Raw genomic sequence first — 12,123 nt, forward strand, 5'->3', positions numbered from 1 at the left:
GCTGGTACTGTGTGAATGTGCCACACTTACTGGACATGACTATAGTGGAAATCCTTGGTGAATTATCCATCTAAAATCAAAGCCTAGCTGTTTTGTTTCCTGAAAAATACTGGAAAGTCCCATAAAATATTGCTATCTTAGGGATTTTGTTTTTATTTTGAAACAAGAATTTCAGAGCCTGATATCATTAGAGTTGGCTACTAAACACTCTAGTATTCTTATGAAAGTCAGTGATGAGTTTTCAAACAGGAATGTTGTTTGAAACAGTTCAACGCTACAGTTCAAGACTGTGAAATGGTCTAAAATTATAAAAACAATATTTCTTTTGAAAAGGTAAGAACATATTTGCTTACTATTGCTGTAGCCATACTATTGCTGTGTATGTCTAAATAAAATAATAATTTACTGAGAAAAAGATGAAGAGGGTGGTGGTTGCAAGTGGATTTATTGTGTAAACATAGCCATACTCTTCAAATTAATTATAATGACAGTGTTAACTTTTATTGCTCACTCCCATGTGAAAATTTCAAAAAATGCTACAATGCTGAAAAAAGAGAGACTGAGAGAGATCAAAGAGGATCAAAAACAATTGAAACCTCCGGTGTCTTAGCAGTTATCAAAGGAAATCACACAACTCTCAAGACATTCAACACTTACTTATTTCATTAAAAACACAGTTGAAGCCAAAAAAAAAAAAGAAAGAAAGAAAGAAAAAATACCACAGTAAAACACTATTTTTCCTCTGCATCTCACCCAGGAGCTTTTCAAACATGTAATGATGATCTGATTGCTTTATTGAAAAAAAATAATAATTACTGAAATTTTACTTTTTCCACATAGGACTTACCTGGCCACTGACCTATCTATTTCTTCTATTGCCAAGATGCAATTAGAAAAGGTTCATATTAGTCATGGCTGTTTTATTTTATTCCCAGCACAATTTTTGTAATAGATCAGTTTTATCAAAACACTGAATTGATGGTTTCAAGTGGCGAACCGCATTACCCTAATACCAAATGACAAAGGAGGTGCTAGACCATATGGAAATTTACAAACCTAGTTACACATTTCCAACCTCAAGGATATGAGTGTCATGTCTGGAGATGAAAGAGACTTTGTGAGGAGGACAACTTTAAAAACAACAGCTCTTGAGTCCACTCCTAAGGCAGTGAGGAAGACTGCCATCTGCTTCCCCAGACCTAATGAGAGGGTCTCAGGACCTCTCAGGCTGCAGCTGGCCCTAGGATCCTCATACTTGGGGAACTCTGGGAATGTTTGTTGGATTCCTATCAGGGAAAGTCACAGAGGCTGAGGCAGCACAATGAGAAGGGACCTTGCTGGTCTTGGGGGTACTTGCAAATTCCATCTGACAGCAGGTAAAAGGTGAGTGGATCCCAGAGCAGAAGAGTCACATGGGAGTAATTCAAAATTCTTCCCAAGAGGACCTGAGACAGTGTGCAGATCACCAGGGCACCAGAGTGCACGGGGTGTGGCTGCTAGAGAGCTGCTGCCACATCAAGGGAGACACAGGGCCAGGTCCAGCAGAGGAAACACTACACAACATACCACTGCAATTGCCAGAGAAAGTGTCAACTTGACATGTCTGCCAGGCACAGATGCACAGCCCCATTGAAAATGGCACTGGGTAAATGAGCCTCTTGCTTTCTTCTGCCTCTCTCCTCCAACACCCACTGTGTCAGAAATGATCAGTATCAAGATGGAGGAAGAAGAATAGGGAAGAAAGAAGAGTTCATTTCAAATCAGGTTTTGTAACATCAAGGCTAGATGCTCAATCTCTGAAATGAGATTGTGACTACAAGCAAGCAACTGCCTTTTAGTTATCTAAGGACCCAAGGAGTCAATGAGGTTTTCCTAGTTACTAACCAGGACAAGGAAGGTGACTATAGGAGCAGATTGAACAGAGTGCAGAGAATAAGCATATAGTTGGTCACTATAGTTACAGCCCAGGAGTCCTACCTCTTCCATTGCTCTGTTGAATTCACTTTTCAAAAATTGCTGTTAATCTTAAAAAGACAGTATAACACACAGTAAGGAAACTTATTGACTTGTAACATAAGATCTGAAGTCAAATTCTGAATTCACAACCAAAATAGCTGGGTGGTCTTGACTAAGTAATTGAACCTCTTTGAGTCTCATTTTTTTAATCTATAAACTTAAAAGGTTAGAATAGTTAATATTTAAAATTCTTTCTTGTTCTCAATGTTGTTTGTCTTGGTTTGACTTCCCTAGAAGAAAAAAATCTCCAACTAGGATCCTAATGGAGGGCTAGCAGAGTGATTCAAGCCGTAAGTGCCTGCCTAGCAAGTGTGAGGCCCTGAGTTCAAACCTCAGTGACGCCAAAAATAAATAAATAAATAAACCCACAAATGATCCTAATGGAAACCCAGGAGATGGCCCCAGGAAACCTACTAGAGAAGAAATAAGAGACAGGAAAAGAAGTCGATAAAGCTTGAATTATCCAGCCAGTTACCATGGTGGGCAAGAGAAACTCCACCCAATTGAAGGATCAGAGACCCGGTGTAAAAAAGAGCTGTGTAGAAGACATGGCAGGCCACCAAACTGATAGTTTCAATGATCTAGTAGCCACAATTTTTTTTTAAGTAGCAAAGTAGGTGGAATTAATTTAATAGTATATTTCCCTTAATCCATTAAATCTCATGTATCATATTTTGATATGCAATCAATGTAGAAACTATCCATGATATATTTAAGTTTTTTGACCTAGCCTTTAAAATCAGGTGTGCATTTTATACTTAAGGTACAACTTTATTTGGATACTCAGTTTTAATCCTGATTTCTAGTCAGCTTTCATAAAATTTATAGTTGAAAAAGCAAACTTGCATAGCCTGGGTTTTCCTAAACACGCTAAAAAGTTATCTAGAAAGTTTTAATTTTTAAAATTTAGGTTAATTAAAACCAAATAATCAAACTCCAATATCACCAAAAAAAATCAATAAAATTTAAAATTCCATCCCTCAGTCACATCTGTCACATTCTACATGCTTTGTAGCTGCATGTGGCCAATAGCTGCTGTCTTTGGTGACCCAGCCATAGAAGATGCTTTGGAGTTATTCCACCCAAGGGGCAAAAAAGCCAGGTACTTCCCCATCGAACGGCCTGTCACTGACTAATCGCTGTTTCTGGGGCCATTGACAGCTGTGCACATGACTGAGCTCCTCACCACCAGACCAAAGCTTTATGCAGAGGGGTGCAGGTGTTCACAGTCAGATGCCTTCTTCGTGGAGAAGTGAATGCTGGGGGATGTGGGCAGTGTGACATGTCTACTGCAGCACATGACCTCCATTTTGTTACATATTGTCACTTTTAGCAAGTCTCTTTTCCTTGATTTCTTTGAAGCATGTGACAAATCAATTTTTGTTCCTGTATCTCCTACAGTGAAAACTGCCCTCCTGCTGCCATCCTTGACGTCCTGTGTGAAGCTGTGCCTACCTAGCACGGCCTGCCACCTGGTAGCAATTCCCTTAGAGCTTATATGAAGTAATTCAGGCACAAGGCCACACTCAGGGGCCATGGTATTTAGAGTGTGACCACCCTTCTCTAGTCTCTAGATCCCAAATCTGGTTTTAGGCAGAAAGAACTAAGCTCCAATTTAGAACTGAGGACTTGACGTTTAACTCTCTCTACACTTGGGTGAGCTCAGAGCTCAAGCCTCAGATCCTTGGGCTCATGAGACCTGTTCAAACTTCTACCACAGTTTGATTCTCTGAGCTCCTCCCTGGAGCCCCCACTGCACTGTCTATTTCATAATCACAGGCAGAATGCAGTCCAGTCAGCGACTTCCCTGGTTATGTTGTGTCTTTTTTTTGGTTGGTTGGTTTTTTTTGGTGGACTAGGGTTTGAACTCAGGGCTTTGCACTTGCAAAGCAAAGGAACTCTACTGCATGAGCCACATGTCCAAATCCATTTTGCTCTGCTTATTTTGGAGATGGAGCCTCTCAAACAATTTGCTCCAGCTGTCCTTGAGCCATGATCCTTCAGATCTCAGACTCCCAAGAAGCCAGGTGTGAGCCATTGGCACCTGGCTAGGTTATGGTGTCTCACCTGCTTTCCCCAGCTGGGCCTCCAGATGCCTGGAGGGTCTTCCCCCACCCCTTTTATCTCCTGGGTCTCTGTTGACCATGGCTTTATGAGTTGTGTGAGGCTAAGCCCTACGGATACCATGTTTTGTCTGCCAGACTAAATCTCCTATCTTCTCCCTCCTGACTTGAGTTACCTAACTGGGAGGGTAGTAATCCTGGTCCAATTTTACCATCCTGTCCCATACAACTGCACTTAGCCAAATCTTATGTATCACAGCCCCAAATAGGTTAGCATCTGCCTTCAAGCCTAAATTAATGCATATAAGCTATTATTATTCCTCTTTTTAATTCATTCTGCACTATGAAGTCAGATTCATTTCTTAAAATCCTGTACTTGGCATGTCAAAATTTGCTAAAGAAATAATTCATAACTGTCCTAGATGGAGTCAGGTGCCAGGGAGACAAAAGAAATATATGACAATGTTCTGGCTTCAAGTAGTTTTCAAGTGAATTTGAGAGGCAAGATTCATATGCGTGATGGAGTGCAGAACAAAGATTCAAAGACTGGCAAATTTTGTCTGAAAAGGGCTAGATAGTAAATATTTTAGTTATTGGGAGCCATGTTTTCTGTGTTGTAACTATCAACTCTGTCGTAGCTTGAACAGCTACAGGCAATAAATAAATGAGTAAGTGTGGCTGTGTTTCAATTAAACTTTATTGGGCAATGAGGTGGTCACTAAAATTTGAATTTTATATTATTTAAACATGCCACAGATATTCTTCTTTAGATGTTTTTTCAACCATTTAAAAACATAAGCTGGGCACCAGTGGCTCACACCTGTAATCCTAACTACTCAGGAGGATTGTGGTTCGAAGCCAGCCCAGGCAAATAGTTTGTGAGACCCTATCTTGAAAAAAATCCATCACAAAAAAGGGCTGGTAGAGTGGCTCAAGGTGCAGGCCCTGAGTTCAAGCCCCAGTACCTCAAAATAAATAAATAAATAAAACAGTAACCATCATTCTTAGCTTGCAGGCCATACAGAAACAGGCAGTACGCCAGAATTGTTTTGGCTTTCATAGTTTTCTAACTCTTGGTTTTTTGGGGGGAAGAGTGAGGAGGGGGATTGGGTTTTAGCTCAGGGCTTTGCACTTGCAAAGCAGGTGCTCTACCGCTTGAGCCACACCTCCAGTCTGTTTTGCTCTGCTTATTTTGGACATGGGGTCTTGTGAACTGTTTCTTTAGGCTGGCCTCAAACCAAGATCCTCCCCTCACAGCCCCCCAAGTAGCTAGGATTATAGCATGAACCACTGGTGCCTGGCTGTTTCCCTACTCTAGGTCAGGAATTTAATTTGGTGCTTAGTGGGGTGGTTCACATCCACTGCTACAGAAATGAGAGGAAGGAAGGAAGGAAGGAAGGCTGTCTGGTTAAGTGTTGGGATAGTAAGATAAGCAAGAAAGAGATAGCTTTAAGATCCCTTAAGAGAAAAGTCCAAACTTAAACCAAATATAGTAGATAGTAAAAGAATACATGATGAAAGAAAGAAGGGAAAATTTATGGTCAGCGATAGCATAATCCAAGAGATGAATTGAGGATAGGAGTTCACCAGTGATGAGATTTCACTGCGTAAGGCAGTCCTTACTGTCTATGTTGGAGATTGCCCATAGAGTTGGCTGGATAAAATGCAAGCATTACTGCTCCTCTCTACAGGGGAGCTGCTTCAAGATAGAATATTTAACCCTCTTTATCTAGCACCCCTTGATTCTATTTTTTTTTTTTTTCATTTTAGAGCAGGTTCTCAGCATGTAACCCAGGCTGACCCCAAACTCAAGATCCTCCTGCCTCAGACTCCTGAATGCTGGGATTGTAGATCTGTACTAACACACTTGAGTTAGTCTCCAGGACTCTTAAACACTTTCAAATTTTTTTAACTTTATTCAGAATGATTTTCTTTTCTTAAACCTGTTTTCTAGTATTGAATTCTTGTTCTTAGTTGTGTCTGATCTACTGGGTAATTCTTCCACTGAGGTGTGAGTACCAATGGCTCTAGGTTATTACTAAAATTCCAATTTTACTCAGGTCTTCTTTTTCTAGTTTCTTACTGACTATTGTTGAAATACTCTTGTATAATTTCATTTTTCTTTTTAGCAAATTAAGCATACTTACTCTGTAGTATATTTTAGATTGTTTTTATTATCTCTAGCTTTTAAGGTGCTAATTTTCTGGTTTCATTGCTCATGATGATTTGTTTCTTGGTTTATAATTTTTTTATAGTAAACTAATAATCAAAAGAGTTTTTACCCACAGACCCTTTTGTTCAGGGTTATGAAAGCATCCCAACCAAGAGGTTTTGCATTTGTCCCTGCTAAGTCTGTAGGAGTTTTACCCATTCCATATAGTTTTTGCATTAATTTTCTTAGGTTGGCTGCCATATAGGCAATATAAACTTGGATCCCACACCCACAAAGAGTACAGGCTTGAGTTTGAACTTTATGAGTGATTATTTTCCTATTTATGGCCCCCTAACATAAGGCACCTAACACCTAGGTATTTTGTTTTTGCATGCTTTGTTTTTGGCGGTACTTGGGTTTGAACTCAGGGCCTCATGCCTGCTGCAAAGGCACTCTACCACTTAAGCCATTCTGCCAGTCCCACCTAGGCCCTTTGTTAGGGATATTCTGGAGCGCAGGTTTAGGCCTTTACCTGGCTCAGGCTTGAGGCTGCATTTCCTATTCAAGCAGCAGCATTACAATTTCACCAACCCTGCCCTTGAGCTCTATGGGTCTCTTTATGTCTATGAACCACTGCTTTCTGCTAAGGCACCTGGGAATTTCCCTTCCATTTGAGCTTGCCTATGTATTTGACCCATTTTTAAAAATTGTATTTTACCCAGTATTTCTGTACTTGGAAGGCAAAGGAGCTTTACTATCCTCTTCCATCTGACGAGCTATCTGAAAAACTCAGAGGGTTTTATTTCTAAAATGAGGAGATAAAAGCACATGACATTTTAAATGTGAAGATTCTAAGGCATGAGAGGCTGGTGTGCCTCAAGTGGTAGAGCTCCTGCCTAATAAGCATGAGGTCCTGAGTTCAAGCCCCAGTGCTGCCAAAAAAAAAAAAAACCTAAGGCAGGAAAACCAGGCCCCTCCAAAGACACTGGGTTTCTTTCTCCCTAGATAGATATCTAGATAGATAGAAAATACATACGCATAGACAGACATGTATATAAAGAGACATATAGCCACACATGTATGTTTTGTTTGTCTGTTTTACATTTTATATGAAATAATTTCACATTTGCAGAAAATTTGCGAAGATAGTAGGGAGTTCCCACATACAGCGTCACCTAACATTAATATCCTACATGACCACAGCACAATAAACAAAACAAGAAATTAACATGCATGCAACATCATTAATTAAATTTACTTAGAGTCACCAGTTTTTACTACTTTTTTTTTTTTTTATCCATTCCTTGGCTTCAAGCCAGTTTTTCATATTGTATTTAGTTTGTGTCTCCTTAGTTTTCTCCCATCTGGGATAGTTCCTCAGTTCATTATTGTCTCTGATGACACTCTTTGTATTTTTTGCAGCGCTAGCAATCAAATCTAGGGCCTCATGCATGCTAGGCAAGTCTTCTATTGCTGAGCTGCACCCCAGTGCTTCATAATTCTTTTTATTTTTTATTTTTTGGCAGTACTGGGGTTTGAACTCAGGTCTTCTTGTTTGCTAGGCAAGTGCTGTACCACTTGAGCCATGCCTCCAGCCCATTCACGACATTCACTTTTTATTTTTAAATTTTATTGGCATATAATAGTTGTACAGGGGCTACATTGTGATATTTACATATGTGCTTACAATATATCTTAGTTAGATTTACCACCTCCATCATTCTCCCTCTTCCCACCTCCCTCCCTTAGAACAATTTTAATAGGTTTCATTCTTCTATTTTCATGTATGGATTCAAAATACCTCTACCATATTCATCCTCACTCACCCTTTTCTTATGACTGCCCCCTCCCACAAGTACCCACCCCCAGAAAAGACCTATTTTGCCCTCCTGCCCTTCATTTTTTTTGAAGTGTATATTGATAGTCCAAGGGGATTTTGTCTTGGTACTTCAGGACTATATATATCGTGCTTTAATCAAATTAAGCACTCCCCATTACTTTCTCTTTCTCTGTCACCATGCTCCCCTAATATTCAACAGCTTACAGTATAGTGCATTATTTTATATTCATATATAAATGAGTGCCTGTCAGGTATTTTATAAAATACTCTTCAATTTGCACTTGTTTAGTGTCTTCTCGTGATCAGATTGAGGTAATGAAATTAATGAGAAAGACTCCACAGAGGCAAGGGGCAATTTTCAGTGCATCCTAACTGGAGCACATGTGAGTAGGTCTTACTAGGGGTGAGGTTAAGATGGTGTCTACTGTGTTCTTAATTATTATAAAGCTAATTTGTTTCCCTTTGTAAATAAAAATAGCTAGAGGTTGATACTTTGAGGCTATTAAATATACATCTTTCTCTATAAACTTTTGCCTACTAATTTAAGGATAGCTAGGTGAATCCCTGCAACAATTTTTACCAGTGTTGGAGTGTTCTAGTGATGATTTTTTTATTTCCTGCTTTCATTTTACATTTACTAACTGGAAGTTTTCTGTGAGGAGTTGTCCTTTCTCCACCATTTATTTGACTCAATTACTTATTTGTAGCTGTATGAACTTACTTTATTCTATCTTGTTGCTGAAATTGTTACAGCTTTCTCTGTTGAGAGCACTTTTAGGTTACCTCAGCATGCTTCCTCTTTTCAGGGAGCACTCCCTTGCGTTCTTTTGTGTTTTGTTTTGTTTTTAGTTTTTTTGGTATCTTAAGATCCTCTTAGCTCATCTTAGCTCATCTTGTATTATCTCTGCCCCTGACCACCACTCAATCACTTTTCCAAGAAGATATGTGATATTTTAACCCACAATGGTGCATAGTTTTAACCCTCTACTCTCCTCTTATGAATGAAAATAGTCAGGAAAGAACAAGCTGAAAGGAACTAAGGAGAAATCCACATTCAGAGATTGAGTACAGCATCGTCTCAAGTGAAATTAGCCAGTTTAGAAAACCAAAGGCCGCATGTTTTCACTCATATGTGGAATATAGATGCAATACAAATACAAGCAATATTATGAAAAACAGGTCACACTAAGTGGAGGTCACTAACGGGAGAGGGAGGGTAAAAGAAGGAAGTTAAGAAGGTGAATATGGGTGGTGTACTTCCTATACAAGAATGAATACAGAATTTTTAAACTTGTTGAAATCGCCATAAAAAGGGGTCTAAGTGGTAAGGAGAAAAATAGAGAGGATGAGCCAATTCAGGTTATAATACATATATATGGAAATGTCATAATGAAATACCCTGTAATCTTAAGCAAGCAAAAATGTCTTGCCAGGCACTGGTGTCACATACCTGTAATCCTAACTACTCAGGAGGCAGAGATCAGGAGGATCAAAGTTCAAAGTCAGCCTGGGCAACTAGTTTGTGAGACCCTATCTCAAAACACTCTTCACAAAAAAACTAGTGCTGGTGGAGTGGCTCAAGGTGTAGGCCCTGAGTTCAAGCCTTGGGACCCATCAAAATGTCTTTTTTTTCAAAATCGGAAAACAGGAAGGTAAAATAGGTCCTGTCTGGGGGTTGGTACCAGTGGGAGGGGGGAGGATATAAGGAAAGAGTACAAGAGGGTGAATATGGTGGAAGTAGTAGGCACCTCCTGTATGAAAATGGGAAAATGAGACCTATTGAAACTCTTCCAGGAATGGGGGGAGGAGGGAGGATAAAGGAGAATGATGGAGGGGGTGAATTCAACCATGATATATTGTAAGAATTTTGGTAAAAGTCACAATGTATCCCCAATACAATAATAATATAATAAAAAATTAAATAAAAATTTAACCTAAAAAACAAAACAAACAAACAAAAAGCTTCTAGAAGTCCCTGTTATCTTTATCTCACTATCCTTTCATCATGAAAACAAAAGATTCCAGTTACAGCCTCAAGTTACACCCTGTCGGCTTTAGACCTTCACCCATGGAGCTGAAATGTTTCCTCTTCCACACCCAAATCCCACTCACCCTTCCAAAGCCAGAGCAAGTCATGGCTTTTCCGTGAACCTTTTCCCAAACTCCCAGCCATACCATGGTTCTCCTGTTTGTTTTTTTGTTTTTTTTTTTGGTGTCAACAGTGAATTTATGGGATCACACAGAAGTAAGTCAATAAGGAAAGGAGGCGAGAGAGCAACACCAGGATGGTAGAGGGGTGGGGCAGGCCTGGGGCAGGAGCTGGCCCAGGGCTGTGGGGCTCAGCTGCTGGAGCAAGTTGAGAAGCCAGCAGGAACACAGACAGTGCACCAGGTGGTCAAGGCCCATACCATGGTTCTTATCTTGTAGTCAATTTAGTACTTGGACTATATTCTTTTAAAAGCTTTTCTATTTGTTTCATATTATTTATTCCCCCAGCAATAATTTAAGTCTGCCTTTAAGTCAGAGGCCACACTTACTCATACTTTCGGGTATGCTCAGTAGTTAGTAATACTTAACTACTAATAAAAGTTTAATACAAACATGTCAGTGTAGCACTCATATCAAGAAATCAGCCAAGTTAGATAGTCATCAAAGAAATACTCCACTACACTGGGAAGATTCCAGGAGCTATCTTATCTATGCAAGAATGTTAAAAACTACTCCTTAAGATACAAAGTTGGAATGGTTTAAACTCGTTGGTATTCTAAGAAAATGTAACTCTGAATCTGGGCAATTAATTCTTGCAGATATTCATGGCTTATCTCTTAGTAAAGTAAGTCACTATATGATTTCACAGGACCATTTGTTGCTGTGTTTTTGAACAGTTACTTGATTTTTTTTTTTTTTTTTGGCAATACTGGGGTTTGAACTCAAAGTTCATGCTTGCTGGGCAGGCACTCTACCACTTGGGCCACAACTCCAGCCCATTTTTCTCTGATTATTCTGGAGGTAGGTCTCACTTTTTATCTTGGCTGGCCTGGACTGCAATTCTTTTATTTTAAATGCGCTGGCTCTGTAGCTGGGATGACTGGCATATACTACCCACACCCAGCTTTTTTTCTGTTGAAAGGGGAATCTGGTGAACTTTTTTTTGCCTAGGCTGGCTCTGTAGCTGGGATGACTGGCATATACTACCCACACCCATCTTTTTTTCTGTTGAGAGAGGAATCTGGTGAACTTTTTTTTGCCTAGGCTGGCCTTGAACCACTATCCTTCTAATTTCAGCCTCTTGAGTAGCCAAGATTACAGGCATGAGCCATGGGCACCTGGTTCTACTTTTATATTTAAAGTCAGCTACCTATTACAGAACTAGTAGTATATAAGGTCATTGAATTTTCAAAGGACAAATGAAAGCACATTAATGGAATTCATGTCTAGAAAATAAATTTTTGTTCTATTAGAAATATAATGCTTATTTGTTGAAAAGTCAAGAAAATATAGATAAGCAAAAAAGACAATAATTCCACAACCTCAACACCCCAAACCATATACTCTGAGCATTTTATTATATTGCACACTATATGCATGCATATGGGGTATGAGTGTGTTATGTATAAAATAGTTTTATACATAAAATTTATTTTGTATCTTACATTTTTTCACTTCATGTTCAGTATTTTCTCATATTACTAAATATTTTTCTATATATTGCACACTACATGCATGCATATGGGGTATGAGTGTGTTATGTATAAAATAGTTTTATACATAAAATTTATTTTGTATCTTACATTTTTTCACTTCATGTTCAGTATTTTCTCATATTACTAAATATTTTTCTATACTTATCTTTGTGGCAGTGAAAGAATTTTCAGATTAGGTGTATCATAACTCCAATTAGTCTCAATGTTGGGACATCAGAGTATTTCCTAATTTCCTTCATATTTGCAATGCTGTGATGAATATTCTCATGCTTAATTGTGAACCCACTCATAAATATTTCTTTAGCATAAATTCTTCAAATTGAATGTCTCTGCATGTAAAGTTCAAAG

Source organism: Castor canadensis, chromosome 10 (assembly GCF_047511655.1).
Source record: "Castor canadensis chromosome 10, mCasCan1.hap1v2, whole genome shotgun sequence".
NCBI lineage: Eukaryota > Metazoa > Chordata > Mammalia > Rodentia > Castoridae > Castor > Castor canadensis.